The sequence below is a fragment of the Rattus norvegicus genome, chromosome 8 (assembly GCF_036323735.1).
Source record: "Rattus norvegicus strain BN/NHsdMcwi chromosome 8, GRCr8, whole genome shotgun sequence".
Classification (NCBI taxonomy): domain Eukaryota; kingdom Metazoa; phylum Chordata; class Mammalia; order Rodentia; family Muridae; genus Rattus; species Rattus norvegicus.
In genome coordinates, this window is record NC_086026.1 from 98,449,938 (window position 1) to 98,470,034 (window position 20,097).

The following is a 20,097-nucleotide window of genomic DNA, read 5'->3' on the forward strand; positions in this document are numbered from 1 at the left end:
CACTTCTTAATATCACAACATATAGACGAGATTTGACTCTATTGACCACTTGGTTGTTCATGTATAGTTAGACTTGTGTGATGCCTCGGCTCTAACCAGAATATTACACGAAGGAGGGTACAGATACTGCATAATACTGCAAATATTATTTTAGAAAAAAAACTAGACTGACCAATAATCAAAAATCATGCAATTCAGTAAGATCTCAAAACATTAAGCTCAAGGGGCATGAGGTGTTTTGTATTTCTAATGCAGTCATTTCTATTAGAAAAAGAGACAACAAATGTTGGGGTTGCCTTTATATCATGTACAGAATGATGGAAAATCTTTAATTTCCTTCATCTGAAAGTTTACATTTCAGTCAAGACATCACTTTTGATACATCTACACTATAACAAAAAACAAAACAAAACAAAAAAAACCTTAAAGAAAACTACCAAACTGATTTGCAGAGAGACTGTACAAGTTTGCACTCCGACCAGCAGGAGAGGAGCGTCCTCCTTGCTCCTCATCTTCGCCAGGATGAACTGCAACTCACCTGAGTTTTTTTTTTTTTTTTTTTTTTCACCTGAGTTTTTTTTCACCCATTTTGATAAGATGAAATCCAAGTCATTTTAGTCTGGTAACTAAGGACGCTGAACATTTAAGTGCTTCTCAGCCATTTAAGATTCATCTGTTGAGAATTTGGAATGGGTCTGTACCCCATTTCTAAATTTATTCTTTAAAATTATTCACTTTACATCCCACTCACCACTCCCCTCCTGGCAATCCCATCCCCTGCCATTTCTCCTCTGAACAGGTGGGGTCCCTCAGGGTATCCTCTTACCCTGGCACAAGTCTCTGAGAGGTTAGGGGTTTCCTCTCCCACTGAGATCCCTCTTCTTCCTTCCCTTAAAAAAAAAATAAATCTTTTTTCTCCATCATTACATTTACTTACTTTGTGTGTATATCGTGGTGCCGTGTTATACATATGGAGGTCAGAGGACAAGTTTTTTTCTTCTCTATGTGATTCTTGGGGACTCCACCCAGTCAGGCTTGACAGCAAGGGCCTTATTTTGGAGCAGGTGCTCACTAAGTTATCCAGTCTGGGTTTCAGTTTGTCTTTTTTTTTTCTTTATAAGATTTGTTTTTATGTGTGTCTGTGGCCCTGTGCACTGTGTGAGTGTAGGTGCAGAAGTCAGAGGTGTGGGATCCCCCTTGGAGTGGGGGTTACAGGTTGTTATGATCCGCCTGACTACAGATAGGTGCTGAGACTGGAACTCAGGTCTTCCAGAACAGAAATACACTCTTTAAAGCAGAGTTATCTCTCCAGCCCCAGACCTTCAGTTTGTGACAAGCCTTTAGGAACCTCTCTGTCACTGTGCCCACTGGTGAGTTGTTGTGGTTTGCCCTGGAGTTATCTGTATTTTGATGCTAATTCCACTGCCCCAAGGACAGCTGCCCAGTCACTACTCAGGACTCAGGTGACTTCACCAGAACCTTCTCCCCATTTAATTTGTAAAGTACAGGTGAGGGCAGGTACAGGATAGGAGGTCTGTCATTGGATGAGAAGGAAGCATGGGAGGGAGAAAAGTTGGAAGGAAGAGGAGGAGAATGGAATGGAAAGAAGAGAGACAGGCGGGATAGAGGGTAGTCACCGTGGAGAGAAAATGGAAGCTGATGTTAAGATTCCATTCTGTGTATTTACAGGTTGTTATTAATTTTCTTAAGGGATGGATGTGTACTGGGCTTTGTGTGTTTAGGTGGGCAATTATATCTTATCAATTGGGTCAAAGGTTATTGTGTTGTGTGTTCTTTTATGTGACCTTTGAGTGTAAGAAAGTGTGTGGCAGCTGGAGACACTGGGCCTCGGAGGAATTGGGATGTGTGTTTCTGGCATGGAAACCTGCCTTGGGAACTAGATAGGTAGAGAGATTGCTGCCAGGCTCAGAGAGAGGCCTTCGGCAGTGTGATATGGGATGGAGCAAAGCAGGTGAGAGGCTTTGCTGACTGAGATTAAGATATCTAGCAGATAAAAGGGGATATCTAGGGGATAAAAGATAGTGATACTTTTTATTTTTTTATAATTTGACAACAACAGTGAGTAGCAGCTTCTTAGTTCAGATGAGTGGCTTTATATTTGCAAGTCTTACATTTAGGTCTCTGACTCCTACTCTGAGTTTTTAATTACTGAACCTGAGAGACTGGGATCTGCTTCCTCTAGTGAGTACAGAAATAATCCCCAAACATAGTCTTTCTCTTTGCATTTTTATACTTGTATGTGCACATGCATAAATGTCATGCTGTGCATATGGAGATCAGAGGGGATCTTGGGTCCGGGGAGCAGGTCTTCAGGATCAGGTTTAGGTCCTCAGGCTTGGTGGCCAGTGCCTTTACCCAATGAGCCATCTTGCTGGACCCAGAATGTACAGGCTTAATGTTAGGATTTTCAAATAATCCCTTTAAAAATTATTTAAGGAGGTTATTTTAGCCAATGGCTCCTGTCTTAGGGTTTGCATTGCTGTGATAAAACACCATGACCAGGGGTTGGGGATTTGGCTCAGTGGTAGAGCGCTTGCCTAGCAAGCGCAAGGCCCTGGGTTCGGTCCCCAGCTCCAAAGGAAAAAAAAAAAAAAAAAGAATAGAAACAAAACAAAACAAAACAAAAAAAAAAAAAAAACACACCATGACCAAAGTTACTTGGGGAGGAAAAGGTTCTATTTCAGCTCACAGGGTTCAGTCCACACTCCATCATTCCGGAAAGTCACGCAGAACTCAAGGCAAGCAGAAGCCACGAGGAATGGTGCCTACTGGCTTACTCGGTTTGCTTTTTTTCTAATCAAGGGATTCTCTGGGTAGCCCTGGTTGTCCTCAACTCACAAAGAACTAACTGCCACCACCCAGCTCGGCTTGTTTCCTTATAGTAGTCAGGCCCACCTCCCCAGGGGTGATACTGACCTGGTGAGCTGGACCCCCTACTACAGCAATCAGTAATCAAGAAAATGCCCTACACACTTGCCTATAGGCCAAACCTATGGAGGCATTACCTCAATTAAGATTCCTTCTTCCAAGCTGTGCAGGCAAGCTGGGTGTGTGGAAATCAGAGATCCACCTGCCTCTCCTGAGGCTAAAGGTGTGAACCACACCAGTTTTGTTTTGAAATAATGAACAGCATCTGACCGTGTTCTGGGCCTGAGATTTACCAATTAATGAACCTTTGAGCGGTTTCAAGGGATTGTCTAGCCTTAGACTCCTAGGTTGTATCTCCATTTTTCACTTGACATGGAAATTCAGTTACTCTTGAATAGCCAATGAATCCAGGATGAAATCAAAAGGAAAATTAGTATCTCTTCAAACAAACAAAAAGGAGACACACCAGACAACATGGGATACAGCGGAAGCAGTGCTAGAGTTTATAGGAATCAACATGCACCTAGGGAAAAAAGCTGAGTATCAAACGAAAACCTGTTTATCATCCTAAAGAAATAGGAGTAAGGAAATATGCATGGAACCAAGAGACGTCGATTGTCAGAATAAAAATAGGGTGGAGACCACCTGACTGCTCGAGCTTCAACTGCACCCAAACATGGTACAGAGAACCCAGAAAGAGTTCCACAGTCACAGCCAACTCATTTTTCAAAGTTAGCAAGGTTTCCTGTGAAGAAATTAAGTCCATGTCATCAATGATACCAGGAAAAGTTAACATCTGCAAGGAAAAAGAAAACCAAATTAGACTCCTCCCACTAACTATGAAAACTGTAGAATAAATGAGTATGCATTGAGACCTTGAATTAATGATAAATTAGGTAGAGGGATGGACTGTGGTGAGATATGTTTTCAATCCTAGTATTGAGGAGGAGGGGGACCTCTGAGTTCAAGGAGAGCCTAGTCTACAGTTCTTGGACATCCAGGGATTAAACAGAACTCCTGTCTTGAAAAACAAAACACACACACACACAGAATTAGGCCAAGTGTTAAACACTTTTAGTACAAAGTTTGGGCAAGGGCACTCTGGACTAGTGTATGAGTCCCAAACCACAAAGCAACACTAGACCAGAAAAATTCATCTACAACCAGGAACAATGACACTACTTTGTAATGACAGGCAACACACCGAGGACAGGCAATTTAGTAGCAGACTATTCTGAGGCTAGGTACAGTGGTTTTTTTCCTTTAACTGAAGTTAGCCACCTCTATAGTTGAGTACGATTTTGAGATACTGTCTCGAGAAACAAAAGTTCAACCCTGGTCAATTTCCACAAAGAAAAATGGAAGTATGCATCAGTAAGAATTTAGAAAATAAAGCCCACTTAGTCTTAGCACTTGGGAAGCAGAGGCAGGTGGATTCAAGACCAACCAGACATAGAGAAACTCTGTCTCAAAATTAAGAAACGGGCTCCTCAGGCCAAGCAAGATGCCCAAAGGAAAGAAGGCCAAGGGGAAGAAGGTGGCTCCGGCCCCCGCCGTCATCTAGAAACAGGAGGCCAAAAAGGTGGTCAATCCTTTGTTTGGGAAAAGGCACAAGAACTTTGGCATTGGGCAGGACATCCGGCCCAAAGAGATCTCACACACTTTGTCATATGGCCCGGCTACATCAGGCTGCAGCAGCAAAGAGCCATCTCCATAAGCAGCTCATAGTACCTCCTGCCATTAAGCAGTTCCCCCAGGCCCTGGACAGGCAGACATCGACTCAGCTGCTTAAGCTTGCCCACAAGTACAGGCCAGAGACAAAGCAGGGGAAGAAGCAAAGGCTCCTGGCCCTTGCTGAGAAGAAAGCTGCTGGCAAAGGGGACGTCCCAACTAAGAGACCACCTGTCCTCCGAGCAGGGGTCAATACAGCCACCACCTGGGTGGACAACAAGAAGGCTCTTCTGGTGGTGACTGCCCATGATGCAGACCCCATTGAGCTGGTGGTTTTCCTGCCTGCCCTGTGTTGAAAGATGGGGGTGCCCTACTGCATCAACAAGGGAAAGGTCGGGCTGGGGCGCCTGGTCCACAGGAAGACGTGCACCACTGTTGCCTTCACACAGGTGAACTTGGAAGACAAGGGTGCTCTGGCTAAGCTGGTGGAAGCTATTAGGACCAATTATAACGACAGATATGAGGAGACCCGCTGCCTCTGGGAGGGGGCAACATCCTTGGTCCTAAGTGTGTGGCTCGCATTGCTGAGCTGGGAAAGGCAAAGGCTAAAGAACTCCCCACTAAGCTGGGTTAAATGCACATTAAGTTCTGTGCATAAATATAGTTACAAAGTTAAAAAATAAAGAAATGGGCGGGGAGGGCTGCACAGATGATGAAGGCATCGTGGAACAGTTTCACAGGGAAACCTGACAATGTGCACAATTGTGCTAATTAGGAGACCGACATTTGTGCACTGAGCTCACAAACTTTGAAAACTCAATTTCCATGTAAGTGGAACAAAACATGTACCAGGGCACTCTGGTTCATCTTCTGACACAAAAAGAACTGAAGAAATATTTGCAACTGAATATTTATTGCAGCACTCCCAAGCAACCAGTGCTGGATGAATAAGGAAAGAGTTCATAACCAATAATTATGATTGCACTCATTGTGCTTTGTCTGTAAAGTTGTATCCTCAGCTCACCCATAACCTTCCCAGAATAGAACACTATGTCATACATTAACATAGAGCCTTCAAAAGGTATACACAAGGCTCAACTCTGCAGGCCATACCAGATGCTGTCCTGTCCACTAGACAGTGTAAGAGGGACACAGCCAGGGCCATGCATTTCAAACATCGCAGTACTAATACTCTGTATTTGCTTCTTGTGTCTGCTTTTTCTGGATATCACCACATCTAGTTTTCCTTTGCAAGAAGTCTCCTCTCATTGGCCCTAAAAAAGAAACAGGTATCACATCGCTGCCAACTTTAAAACAGAACACAACAATCCACTTTTTTAACGGTCCATCTCAGAAGCCAGATCTGTAACTACAGTTTTTCAACAGGAATTCAGATTCGGGATAGGATCATCATAGATCGGACCGGTGACTTTATGTTCTGCAGAAAAAGGAAACGGAGCACCACTCACATGCATTCCTGCTCCAGGAGCTTCCCAGAGGACGGGCATCTCAATGGGCTGGCATTCACTGCTGGCAGAAAGAAGTACCATGACGTGCCAGGAGTAAGAACTGCATAAAGAGACAAGACGACGTCACTTAAACAGTGGTCCTGTCTCAGAAGCTGTCTCTGTATTCAGGACATCATCCACTGCTCGGCCAGCACTATTTCAGAATACATTAGCATGCAGGAAGCTGGTTCTTATTTCACAAGGGTGAAAATATATGCTGACGAAAATATAATCTAGGTTTCTACACACCTTTTAAAGGAATCAGGTTTTAATCAAGTTATTGTCTGTTACGAATTTTCTTTGAAGCTTTGGGCTCCCCTCCATCTAATGAAAAGAAGCAAATTTTAAGCATCGCACACCACTTCTTATTGCTCTGATACTTCAATTTGAAAACAAAGCTATTTCACCCTTACCTAGTATCTTTTTGCAAGTGCTTTGAGGATGAGAAGAATGACGTTGTCACTGTCCTTGAAAAGGATTCACATGCATGTAATCGATTGTCTCTTGGATGTCACTGGTACCTTCCAAACAGCACAAAAGGCCTAGCATGTTTTTCTGCAAATCCTGCTGTGTTAAGAACCCACCCAAGCTGGGACTTAGCAACCAGAATGCCTGTGGCCTTCAGCCAGGCCGCCCAGTCCCAATCTCCTGGGGCCTAAGATCCTGTCCTGGTATTCCTTTAGCTGCTATGCATTTCCCCTAGGAGGTTCACACCAGTACCCTAAGCTCAAGTCTCAGAGGCTGCTCCGCAGAACCTGAGCCTCCAAATTTATACTGCGCGCCCACATTTCGCTTGGTCAACCGGCCAACTAAACCACTCACCCTTGAGTGCAGCACAGCTTCCGTGGATCGAGATCCAGGCTGCCCCTCCCTCTCGCGCCGATTGGACGGGAGAGCACGTGGAGGCGTGGCTTTCCTGAAGCTACCTGTGGTTATTTGCTGTGGGTCTTTTTTTTTTTTTTCCGAAGCCAATCGGGGGCGTGGTGGTCGCCGCCGGGCTGCCGCGTGCCCGTCGGTGTCGGCGTGCTCTGTGGCTGGCTCCCCGCCAGCTATCTTACTGGTCTAGCGGGCAGCTCAGTTCTACTTGGCGGGGGAGTGGCGCCAGAATTCAAACGAACTGCTGCAGTTGGAGGCGAGGTCACCTCCTGCTTTGAGCCTAGTAGGCCTGGACGGTCGGTGGCTGGGAGTGGTCATGTCCTCACCCTAACTCTTAACCCCTGTGGCAGCAGTGCTGCTGAAGGGACCCCTGGGGACTGAACCGTGTAGGCAAAAACCGAAAAGGCCTGGGTTTATCCTTGGTACCGCTTGTCTGCAGAGGGCCATGCTGTCTGGTGCAGGCTATCCAATGCCTCTTGGGCGTCCAGCCAGGTCCAACCTCCATCTCCAAACCTACCCATCCCGGCTACCAGGCATTAGGGACAATTATACTGTCAATATCCTGAGAAGTTAAACATTCCATTTCACAGAAGAGGCAGCAAGTCAAAAGCCAATTGGCCTAAGGTCACACAGCTGTTTGCTATTTTTAAGTTTCTCCTTACTAAATTATCTGCAGGAAAAAACAAACTATTTCAAACCTATTATTTCAAACGTCAGACATAAAATTCCAAGTAATGCATCAGTAATCTATGTCCGAGGGAATGAATGAATACACATAACTACATTTGGATCGTTTAGCATTTGGAAACTCGGGTCTTTATTTCGTTGTTTTTTTTCTCTAAAATATGTGTGCATTTGCTGTCAGTTTACAATGTGTGAGAAGCACCTCTGGTTTCGTGCGTTACTCTTTATTTGGCTGAATGCAAAATTACTAGCCTTATATCTGTTCTTTCACTGTATTGGTTATGTACAGTGCAATGTAAATATTCCTCACATTGCTTTAAAAAGGACTTCAGTAAACGAGGATAAAAAACAAGTAAATGTCCTCATATCTTTGGCAATCTCCCAGTACTACTGTCAAGTGGTAACCATTATTGACAATCTTTGAAATTTCAAAGCATAAAAAGTCTATGTACAAGTTTCATATGCGTGTGATCTATACATATGCTCTGGTGCAGCTAACTTTTCACGAGTACACTGAACATTTTCCCATGTCAGTGTATAGAGATGACATTTTTATAGTCAGCGTGACATGCAGCGTTTTGTTGGATGCATTGATTTATTTAATTGATTTCCAATTGTTCACTATTGACAACAGCACACAACAATACTAGTAAAATTAAATTAAAAGCAGACACCCAGGGCTGTTACACAGAGAAACCCTGTTTCAAATAAAGGAAAAATAAAAACAAAAATAAAAACTGAGGCAGAGGCACTGCTCAAGAGACCAGTGTGGTCCACAGAGCAAGTTCCAGAACAGCCAGGTCTGCACAGAGAAGCCCTGTCTCAACCCCCAACCCCCAATGATAAACAAGAAAAAAAAATCCAGAAAGATGATCTGAGGGAATTCATTGTTCTCAAACTTACTTGCTACCAAGTGCTTGAAGTGACTTAATAACCAACTTAGTGTCCTCGAAGAGTTCATTTCCTGTAATAAACTTTCGGATAAGATCTTTGTTGCGATCATTATTTCAATAAATATTCATTGAGCTCTGGTGTATGCAGTACGTTTCAAATCTGATATCAAAACCCTAAAGGCAGGCTGGAGAAATGCACTTTCGTTAACAGCACTCATGTCAGAATTTTAGCTCTACATCCTCTTGTGGCCTTTAAGGGCACTGACATACATGTAGCATGTACATAAGTCATAAACACACCAAAGTCTTTGACCTTTCCAAAGCGATCAGTATGAAATTTACGTCAACTTCGAACAACAGAACCTAAGAATAGTGTGAACAGGGCTAGAGAGATGACTCACTGAATAAAGGTGCTTGCTATGAAAAGGAGACCGCCGTCCAATCCCTGAAACCCATGTAGGGATGGAAGGGGAGAACAAACTCCACAAAGCTGCCCTCTGATCACCAGATGTGCACAGTGGCATGCATGCCCTCACATGCACACACACAGTGTAATGATAAGAAGTCATGTGGGTAAGAGATGCTGAGGAACATCACATAACGTTTGCCGTAGAAACATGGTAAAACACTTGTTTTATTATCTAAGTAATGTGTCTCTGGGCTACATTTCACGCCCGTGGTATAAATTTGGTTCTTGTTAAATATATATGCTCGGGTATGCACATGCATGTGGAGGCTGAAGGACAGGCTTAGGTGTTATCCTCATGAACACCATTTATTTCCTCTGACAACGGGCCTCTTACCGATCTGCCACTCACACACTAGGCTAGACTGGCCGAGACACAAGTCTAGGAGATCCTTCTGTTTCCACTTCCCAGTACTGAGATGACAAACGTTTGCTACCACTAACACTTTTATGTGGACCTTGGCTCCTTGTGCTTGCAAAGCCAACGCTTTCTTTCCCTATTGTGCCATCTCCACAGCCACAGTATTTGCTTCTCTTGTGTTGTTGGTGACGCTGGCATCTGTGACTCCTTATCTCTGTCCTAGGACTTTCCATCTTCAGGGTTGTCTCCCTTTGAGGTTTCCTTAATGTTTCTCTTTCCAATTTTAGCTCTTGGATGGTTTTGTCCAATTCCCCGACTTGTTTGTGTTTTCTTGTGTTTCTTTAAGAGATTTATGTGGTTCCTCTTTAAGGGTTTCTACTTGTTTACCTGTGTTCTGTATTTCTTTTCTTTCTTTTTTTCTCCATCTCTATTAAATTGGGTATTTCTTATTTACATTTCAATTGTTATTACCTTTCCCGGTTTCCAGGCAAACATCCCCTTAACTCCCCCTCCTCTTCTCTATGGGTGTTCCCCTCCCTATCCTCCCCCCATTACCGCCCTCCCCCCAACAATCCCCTTCACTGGGGGTTCAGTCATGGCAGGACCAAGGGCTTCCCCTTCCACTGGTGCCCTTACTAGGCTATTCATTGCTACCTATGCATTTGGAGCACAGGGCCAGTCCATGGGTAGTGGCTTAGTCCCTGGAAGCTCTGGTTGCTTGGCATTGTTGTTCATATGGGGTCTCAAGCCCCTTCAAGCTCTTCCAGTCCTTTTTCTGATGCCTTCAACGGGGGTCCCGTACTCAGTTCAGTCGATTGCTGCTGGCATTCACCTATGTATTTGCTGTATTCCGCCTGTGTCTCTCAGGAGAGATCTACATGCGGTTCCTGACAGCCTGCACTTCTTTGCTTCATCCATCTTATATAGTTTGGTGGCTGTATATGTATGGGCTACATGTGGGGCAGGCTCTGAATGGGTGTTCCTTCTGCCTCTGTTCTAAACTTTGCCTCCCTATTCCCTCCCAAGGGTATTGTTGTTCCCCTTTGAAAGAAGGAGTGAAGCCTTCGTATTTTGGTCATCCTTCTTGAGTTTCACGTGTTCTGTGCATCTAGGGTAATTCGAGCATTTGGGCTAATAGCCACTTATCAATGAGTGCATACCATGTGTGTTTTTCTGTGATTGGGTTACCTCACTCAGGATGATATTTTCCAGTTCCATCCATTTGCCTACGAATTTCATAAAGTCATTGTTTTTGATAGCTGAGTAGTATTCCATTGTGTAGATGTACCACATTTTCTGTATCCATTCCTCTGTTGAAGGGCATCTGGGTTTTTCCCAGCTTCTGGCTAGTATAAATAAGGCTGACATCAACATAGTGGAGCATGTGTCTTTGTTATATGTTGGGGCATCTTTTGGATATATGCCCAAGAGAAGTATAGCTGGGTCCTCAGGTAGTTCAAGGTCCAATTTCTGAGGAACCTCCAGACTGATTTCCAGAATGGTTGTACCAGTCTGCAATTCCACCAACAATGGCGGAGTGTTCCTCTTTCTCCACATCCTCGACAGCATCTGCTGTTGCCGGAGTTTTTGATCTTAGCCATTCTGAGCGGTGTGAGGTGGAATCTCAGTGATGTTTTGATTTGCATTTCCCTTATGACTAAAGATGTTGAACATTTCTTAAGGTGCTTCTCAGCCATATGGCATTCCTCAGCTGTGGATTCTTTTTTAGCTCTGGACCCCATTTTTTGTATAGGTTTATTTGACTCCCTGCCATCTAACTTCGCGAGTTCTTTGTATATTTTGGATATAAGCCCTCTATCAGTTGTAGGATTGGTAAAGATCTTTTCCCAATCTGTTGGTTGCCGATTTGTCCTAACAACAGAGTCCTTTGCCTTACAGAAGCTTTGTAGTTTTGTGAGATCCCATTTGTCGATTCTTGATCTTAGAGCAGAAGCCATTGGTGTTTTGTCCAGAAAATTTTCTCCAGTGCTCATGTGTTCAAGATTCTTCCCCACTTTTTCTTCTGTTAGTTTGAGTGTGTCTGGTTTGATGTGGAGGTCTTTGATCCACTTGGACTTAAGCTTTGTACAGGGTGAGAAGAATGGGTTGATCTGCATTCTTCTACATGCTGACCTCCACTTGAACAAGCACCATTTGCTGAAAATGCTGTCTTTTTTCCATTTGATGGTTTTGGCTCCTTTGTCAAAAAGCAAATGACCATAGGTGTGTGGGTTCATTTCTGGGTCTTCAATTGTATTCCACTGGTCTATCTGCCTGTCTCTGGACCGATACCATACAGTTATCATTATTGCTCTGTAATACTGCTTGAGTTCAGGGATAGTGATTCCCCCAGAAGTCCTTTTATTGTTGAGGATAGATTTAGCTATCCTGGTTTTTTTGTTATTCCAGATGAATTTGCATATTGTTCTGTCTACCTCTCTGAAGAATTGGATTGGTATTTTGATGGGGATTGCATTGAATCTGTAGATCGCTTTTGGTAAAATGGCCATTTTTACTATATTAATCCTGCCAATTCATAGCATGGGAGATCATGCCATCTTCTGAGATCTTCTTCAATTTCTTTCTTCAGAGGCTTGAAGTTCTTATCATACAGATCTTTCACTTGCTTGGTTAAAGTCACACCGAGTTATTTTATATTATTTGGGATTATTATGAAGGGTGTCGTTTCCCTAATTTCTTTCTCCGCTTGTTTCTCTTTTATGTAGAGTATGGCTACTGATTTCTTTTCTTTTTTTTTTCTTTTCTTTTTTTTTTTTTCCCGGAGCTGGGGACCGAACCCAGGGCCTTGAGCTCGCTAGGCAAGCGCTCTACCGCTGAGCTAAATCCCCAACCCCATTTATTTGAGTTAGTTTTATACCCAGCCACTTGCTGAAGGTGCTTATCAGGTTTAGTAGTTCTCTGGTGGAACTTTTGGGATCACTTGAATATGCTATCATATCACCTGCAAACAGTGATATTTTGACTTCTTCCTTTCCATTCTGTATCCCTTTGATCTCCTTTTGTTGTCTGATTGCTCTGGATAGAACTTTGAGAACTATATTGAATAAGTAGGGAGAGAGTGGGCAGCCTTGTCTAGTCCCTGATTTAGTGGAATTGCTTCAAGTTTCTCTCCATTTAGTTTAATATTAGCTACTAGTTTGCTGTATATGGCTTTTACTATGTTTAAGTATGGGCCTTGAATTCCTATTCTTTCCAGGACTTTTATCATGAAGGGGTGTTGAATTTTGTCAAATGCTTTCTCAGCATCTAATGAAATGATCATGTGGTTTCTATCTTTCAGTTGTCTATATAGTGGATTACGTTGTTGGTTTTCCGTATATTAAACCATCCCTGCATCCCTGGGATGAAGCCTACTTGATCATGATGGATGATTGTTTGGATGTGCTCTTGGATTCGGTTTGCAAGAATTTTATTGAGTATTTTTGCGTCGATATCCATAAGGGAACTTGGTCTGAAGTTCTCTTTCTTTGTTGGGTCTTTGTGTAGTTTAGGTATAAGAGTAATTGTGGCTTCACAGAAGCAATAGTAGCGCTCCATTTGTTTCAATTTTGTGGAATAGTTTGGATAGTATTGGTATGAAGTCTTCTATGAAGGTCTGATAGAATTCTGCACTGAACCCATCTGGACCTGGACTCTTTTTGGTTGGGACTTTTAACAACAGCTTCTATTTTTTAGGAGTTATGTGGTTGTTTATGTGGTTTATCTGTTCCTGATTTAACTTTGGTACCTGGAATCTATCTAGGAAATTGTCCATTTCATCCAGATTTTCAAGTTTTGTTGAATATAGGCTTTCTTAGTAGGATCTGATGATGTTTTTGAATTTCCTCTGATTCTGTAGTTATGTTTCCCTTTTCATTTCTGATTTTGTTGATTTGGACACACTCTCTGTGTCCTCTGGTTAGTCTGGCTAAGGGTTTATCTATCTTGTTGATTTTCTCAAAGAACCAGGTTTTGGTTCTGTTGATTCTTTGTATGGTCCTTTTAGATTCTATTTGGTTGATTTCAGCTCTGAGTTTGATTATTTCCTGCATTCTCACTCTCCTGGGTGCATTTGCTTCTTTTTGTTCTAGAGCATTTAAGTGTGCTGTCAAGCTGCTGATATATGCTCTCCACTGTTTCTTTCTGCAGGCACTCAGCGCTATGAGTTTTCCTCTTAGCACAGCTTTCATTGTGTCCCATAAGTTTGGGTATGTTGTACCTTCATTTTTATTAAATTCTAAGAAGTGTTTAATTTCTTTCTTTCTTTCTTCTTTGACCAGGTTATCATTGAATAGAGCATTGTTCAACTTTCATGTATATGTGGATGTTCTTTCCTTATTATTATTGAAGACCAACTTTAGTCCGTGGTGGTCTGATAGGATGCATGGGATTTTTTCTATCTGTATCTGTTGAGGCCTGTTTTATGACCGATTATATGGTCAATTTTGGAGAAAGTACCATGAGGTGGTGAGAAGGTATATCCTTTTGTTTTAGGATAGAATGTTCTATAAATATCTGTTAAGTCCATTTGGTTCATGACTTCTCTTAGTCTGTCTATGCCTCTGTTTAATTTCTGCTTCCATGATCTGTCCTTTGATGAGAGTGGGGTGTTGAAATCTCCTATTAGTGTGAGAGGTGGAATGTGTGATTTGAGCTTTAGTAAGGTTTCTTTTATGTATGTAGGTGTCCTTGTATTTGGAGCATAGATATTTAGGATTGAGAGTTCATCTTGGTGGATTTTTCCTTTGATGCATATGCAGTGTCCTTCCTTATCTTTTTTGATGACTTTTGGTTGAAAATCAATTTTATTCGATATTAGAATGGCTACTCCAGCTTACTTTTTCAGACCATTTGCTTGGAAAGTTGTTTTCCAGCCTTTTACTCTGAGGTAGTATCTGTCTTTGTCTCCGAGGTGTGTTTTCTGTAGCAGCTGAATGCTGGGACATCATTGCCTATCCTGTTTTTTAATCTGTGTCTTTTTATTGCGGAATTGAATCCGTTGATGTTGAGAGATATTGTTGCTTCCTGTTATATTCGTATTTCGATGTGAGATTATGTTTGTGTGCTTGTCTTCTCTTTGTTTTTTTGGAGGATGATTAATTTCTTGCTTTTTCTAGGGTGTAGCTTTCCTCCTTGTGTTGGGCTTTACCATTTATTATCCTTTGTAGGGCTGTATTTGTAGAAAGATATTGTGTAAATTTGGTTTTGTTATGGAATATCTTGGTTTCCCTATCTATGTTAATTGAGAGTTTTGCTGGATACAGTAACCTGGGCTGGCATTTGTGTTCTCTTAGGGTCTGTATGACAACAGTCCAGGATCTTCTGGCTTTCATAGTCTCTGGTGAGAAGTCTGGTGTAATTCTGGTAGGTCTGCCTTTATATGTTCCTTGACCTTTTTCCCTTACCACTTTTAATATTCTTTGTTTTGTGCATTTGGTGTTCTGACTATTATGTGATAGGAGGAGTTTCTTTTCTGCTCCAATCTATTTGGAGTTCTGTAGTCTTCTTGTATGTTTATGGGCATCTCTTTCTTTAGGTTAGGGAAGTTTTCTTCTATGATTTTGTTGAAGATATTTACTGGTCCTTTGAGCTGGTAGTCTTTACTCTCTTCTATACCTATTATCTTTAGGTTTGAACTTCTCATTGTGTCCTGGCTTTCCTATATGTTTTCGGCCAGTAGCTTTTTCCTTTTTACATTATCTTTAACAGTTGTGTCAATTATTTCTATGGAATCTTCTGCTCCTGAGATTCTCTCTTCCATCTCTTGTATTCTGTTGGTGATGCTTGTATCTATGGCTCCTTGTCTCTTGGTTTTCTATATCCAGGGTTGTCTCCCTTTGTGCTTTCTTTATTGCTTCTATTTCCATTTTTAATTCCTTCACCTGTTTGCTTTTTCCTGGAATTCATTCAGGGATTTTTGTGATTCCTCTCTATAGGCCCCTACTTGTTTATGTTTTACTGCGTTTCTCCAAGGGAGTTCTTTATGTCTTTCTTGAAGTCTGTCATCATCATGATCAAATGTGATTTTAAATCTAGATCTTGCTTTTCTGGTGTGTTTGGAAATTCAGTGTTTGCTTTGGTGGGAGAATTGGGCTCCAACGATGCCATGTAGTCTTGGTTTCTGTTGCTTGGGTCCTGTGCTTGCCTCTTGCCATCAGGTTTCTCTGGTGTTACCTTGTTCTGCTATTTCTGACAGTGGCTAGACCGTCCTATAGGCCTTGTGTCAAGAGTACTGTAGACCCTTTTCCCTGTTTCCTTGCAGCCAGTTATGGGAATAGAGTATTCTGCTTTCAGGCGTGTAGTCTTTCCTGTCTAGTGGACTTCAGGTGTTCCTGGGGGTGAGTGACCTGAGCCCACAAGGCAGGTCACTTGGAGCAGAAAAGTTGGTCTTACTTCTGGTCTTAGGCCTGAAGTCATTCCTTGGGGGGCTGTGATTCAGCTCTCTGTGAGGGCAGCAACTAGAAGGGCCTGTCCTGCCTTTTCTAGGGTCCTGGTGCACAGGGGGCCCAGGTAGCGCTAGGTGTTTTCCTCTAGGGTCAAAAATGTGGGCAGAGTGTAGTCTCTTCTGGCTTCCCATGTGTGTCTGCTCCTCTGAAAGTTTAGCTCTCCCTGCCATGGGATTTTTGTGCAGGGAGCTGTTTGACCAGGTCCCTCCAGATCCGGGCGGTGTCTGGACTGCAGGAGACCTGCAGCTTGAGTGCCCCATCTTCCTCTTCCCAGAGGCCCTATACAGTTTCCTCTTGGGCCACGGATGTGGGCATGTGTGGGCAGTACTGGTGGTCTCTCCTGCCCTGCAGTCTCAGGAGTGCCCACCTGTCTGGGCGGTGAGCTCTCTCTCCCACGGGCTTTGGGAGCAGGAGGCTGTGGGCAGGGATCAGCAAGGTTCGGGATCCAGCTAGAAACCAGAAGTTTCTGGTCCCAGAGGAATTTTGCCTCTGTGTGTCCTGAGTACACCAGGCAGGTCACTTGGAGCAGAAAAGTTGGTCTTACTTCTGTTCTCAGGCCTGAAGTCGCTCCTCGGGGACTGCTATTCAGCTCTCTGTGAAGGCAGCAACCAGAAGGGCCTGCCCTGCCTTTTCTTGGTTCCCTGTGCTCAGGGGGCGCAGATAGCACTAGGCATTTTCCTCTAGGGTCAGAAGTGTGGGCAGAGTGTAGTCTCTTCTGGCGTCCCATGTGTGTCTGCCCCTCTGAAGGTTTAGCTCTACCTCCCATGGGATTTGGGTGAAGGGAGCTGTTTGACTGGGTCCCTTCATATCCAGGCAGATTTTGGACCGCAGGGGACCTGCAGCTCGAGCGCCTCCTGTATTTTTTTTTTTTAATTAACTTGAGTATTTCTTATATACATTTCGAGTGTTATTCCCTTTCCCGGTTTCCGGGCCAACATCCCCCTAATCCCTCCCCTTCCCCTTCTTTATGGGTGTTCCCCTCCCCATCCTCCCCCCTTGCCGCCCTCCCCCCAACAATCACGTTCACTGGGGGTTCAGTCTTAGCAGGACCCAGGGCTTCCCCTTCCACTGGTGCTCTTACTAGGATATTCATTGCTACCTATGAGGTCAGAGTCCAGGGTCAGTCCATGTATAGTCTTTAGGTAGTGGCTTAGTCCCTGGAAGTCTGGTTGCTTGGCATTGTTGTACATATGGTGTCTCGAGCCCCTTCAAGCTCTTCCAGTTCTTTCTCAGATTCCTTCAACGGGGGTCCCGTTCTCAGTTCAGTGCTTTCCTGCTGGCGTTCGCCTCTGTATTTGCTGTATTCTGGCTGTGTCTCTCAGGAGCGATCTACATCCGGCTCCTGTCGGTCTGCACTTCTTTGCTTCATCCATCTTGTCTAATTGGATGGCTGTATATGTATGGGCCACATGTGGGGCAGGCTCTGAATGGGTGTTCCTTCAGTCTCTGTTTTAATCTTTGCCTCTCTCTTCCCTGCCAAGGGTATTCTTGTTCCCCTTTTAAACAAGGAGTGAAACATTCACATTTTGATCATCTGTCTTGAGTTTCATTTGTTCTAGGCATTTAGGGTAATTCAAGCATTTGGGCTAATAGCCACTTATCAGTGAGTGCATACCATGTATGTCTTTCTGTGTTTGGGTTAGCTCACTCAGGATGATATTTTCCAGTTCCAACCATTTGCCCACGAATTTCACAAAGTCATTGTTTTTGATAGCTGAGTAATATTCCATTGTGTAGATGTACCACATTTTCTGTATCCATTCCTCTGTTGAAGGGCATCTGGGTTCTTTCCAGCTTCTATTATAAATAAGGCTGCTATGAACATAGTGGAACATGTTCTTTGCTATGTGTTGGAGCACCTTTTGGGTATATGCCCAAGAGAGGTATAGCTGGGTCCTCAGGTAGTTCAAGGTCCAATGTTCTGAGGAACCTCCAGACTGATTTCCAGAATGGTTGTACCAGTTTGAAGTCCCACCAGCAATGGAGGAGTGTTCCTCTTTCTCCGCATCCTCACCAGCATCTGCTGTCACCTGAGTTTTTGATCTTAGCCATTCTCACTGGTGTGAGGTGAAATCTCGGGGATGTTTTGATTTGCATTTCCCTTATGACTAAAGATGTTGAACATTTCTTTAGGTGCTTCTCAGCCATTCGGCATTCCTCAACTGTGAATTCTTTGTTTAGCTCTGAACCCCATTTTTAAATAGGGTTATTTGTCTCCCTGCGGTCTAACTTCTTGAGTTCTTTGTATATTTTGGATATAAGGCCTCTATCTGTTGTAGGATTGGTAAAGATCTTTTCCCAATCTGTTGGTTGCCGTTTTGTCCTAACCACAGTGTCCTTTGCCTTACAGAAGCTTTGCAGTTTTATGAGATCCCATTTGTGGATTCTTGATCTTAGAGCATAAGCCATTGGTGTTTTGTTCAGGAAATTTTTTCCAGTGCCCATGTGTTTGAGATGCTTCCCCACTTTTTCTTCTATTAGTTTGAGTGTATCTGGTTTGATGTAGAGGTCCTTGATGCACTTGGACTTAAGCTTTGTGCAGGGTGATAAGAATGGTTTGATCTGCATTCTTCTACATGTTGACCTCCAGTTGGACCAGCACCATTTGCTGAAAATGCTGTCTTTTTTCCATTTGATGGTTTTGGCTCCTTTGTCAAAAATCAAGTGCCCATAGGTGTGTGGGTTCATTTCTGGGTCTTCAATTCTGTTCCATTGGTCTATCTGTCTGTCTCTGTACCAATACCATGCAGTTTTTATCACTATTGCTCTGTAATACTGCTTGAGTTCAGGGATAGTGATTCCCCCCTGAAGTCCTTTTATTGTTGAGGATAGTTTTAGCTATCCTGGGTTTTTTGTTATTCCAGATGAATTTGCAAATTGTTCTGTCTAGCTCTTTGAAGAATTGGATCGGTATTTTGACGGGGATTGCATTAAATCTGTAGATCGCTTTTGGTAAAATGGCCATTTTTACTATATTAATCCTGCCAATCCATGAGCATGGGAGATCTTTCCATCTTCTGAGGTCTTCTTCAATTTCTTTCTTCAGAGTCTTGAAGTTCTTATTGTACAAATCTTTTACTTGCTTGGTTAAAGTCACACCGAGGTACTTTATATTATTTGGGTCTATTATGAAGGGTTTCGTTTCCCTAATTTCTTTCTCGGTTTGTTTCTCTTTTGTGTAGAGGGAGGCTACTGATTTATTTGAGTTAATTTTATACCCAGCCACTTTGCTGAAGTTGTTTATCAGCTTTAGTAGTTCTCTGGTGGAACTTTTGGGATCACATAAATATACTATCATATCATCTGCAAATAGTGATATTTTGACTTCTTTTCCGATCTGTATCCCCTTGACCTCCTTTTGTTGTCTGATTGCTCTGGCTAGAACTTCAAGAACTATATTGAATAAGTAGGGAGGGAGTGGGCAGCCCTGTCTAGTCCCTGATTTTAGTGGGACTGCTTCAAGTTTCTCTCCATTTAGTTTAATGTTAGCAACTGGTTTGTTGTATATGGCTTTTACTATGTTTAGGTATGGGCCTTGAATTCCTATTCTTTCCAGGACTTTTATCATGAAGGGGTGTTGAATTTTGTCAAATGCTTTCTCAGCATCTAATGAAATGATCATGTGGTTTTGTTCTTTCAGTTTGTTTATATAATGGATCACGTTGATGGTTTTCCGTATATTAAACCATCCCTGCATGCCTGGGATGAAGCCTACTTGATCATGGTGGATGACTGTTTTGATGTGCTCTTGGATTCGGTTTGCCAGAATTTTATTGAGTATTTTTGCGTCGATATTCATAAGGGAAATTGGTTTGAAGTTCTCTTTCTTTGTTGGGTCTTTGTGTGGCTTAGGTATAAGAGTAATTGTGGCTTCATAGAAGGAATTCGGTAGTGCTCCATCTGTTTCAATTTTGTGGAATAGTTTGGATAATATTGGTATGAGGTCTTCTATGAAGGTCTGATAGAATTCTGCACTAAACCCGTCTGGACCTGGGCTCTTTTTGGTTGGGAGACCTGCCTCCTGTATTTCTTTAAGGGAGTTATTTATGTTCTTCTTAAAGTCCCATCTTATATTTATGAGAGGGATTTTAGATCTGAATCTTGCTTTTCAGGTGTGTTACTTGCTTTTCGGGTGGGGCTTGCTGTGGTGGGAGAACGGGGTTCTGATGTTGCTAGGTAGCATTGGTTTCTGTTGCTTATGTTCTTGTACTTGCCTCTTGCCCTCTGTTTATCTCTACTGCTAACTGGCCTTGCTGTCTCAGACTGGATCCTGTCCATCCTGTGAGCCTAGTTTTATCAGAGG

The 20,097-nt window shown here is 42.9% G+C and overlaps 1 protein-coding gene and 1 non-coding gene across 3 annotated transcripts in view; one reads left to right on the forward strand and one right to left on the reverse strand.

The window, feature by feature from the left end:
* The window catches only part of Trim43a (tripartite motif-containing 43A), a 52,658-nt gene that overhangs the window by 24,026 nt on the left and 8,535 nt on the right, over positions 1-20,097 (forward strand). The gene's annotated exons all lie outside the window — the stretch shown is intronic.
* On the reverse strand, positions 5,908-5,979 carry LOC120094451 (small nucleolar RNA SNORD50). The gene has a single exon (XR_005488764.1). It is a non-coding gene; the product is annotated as a small nucleolar RNA SNORD50 (small nucleolar RNA).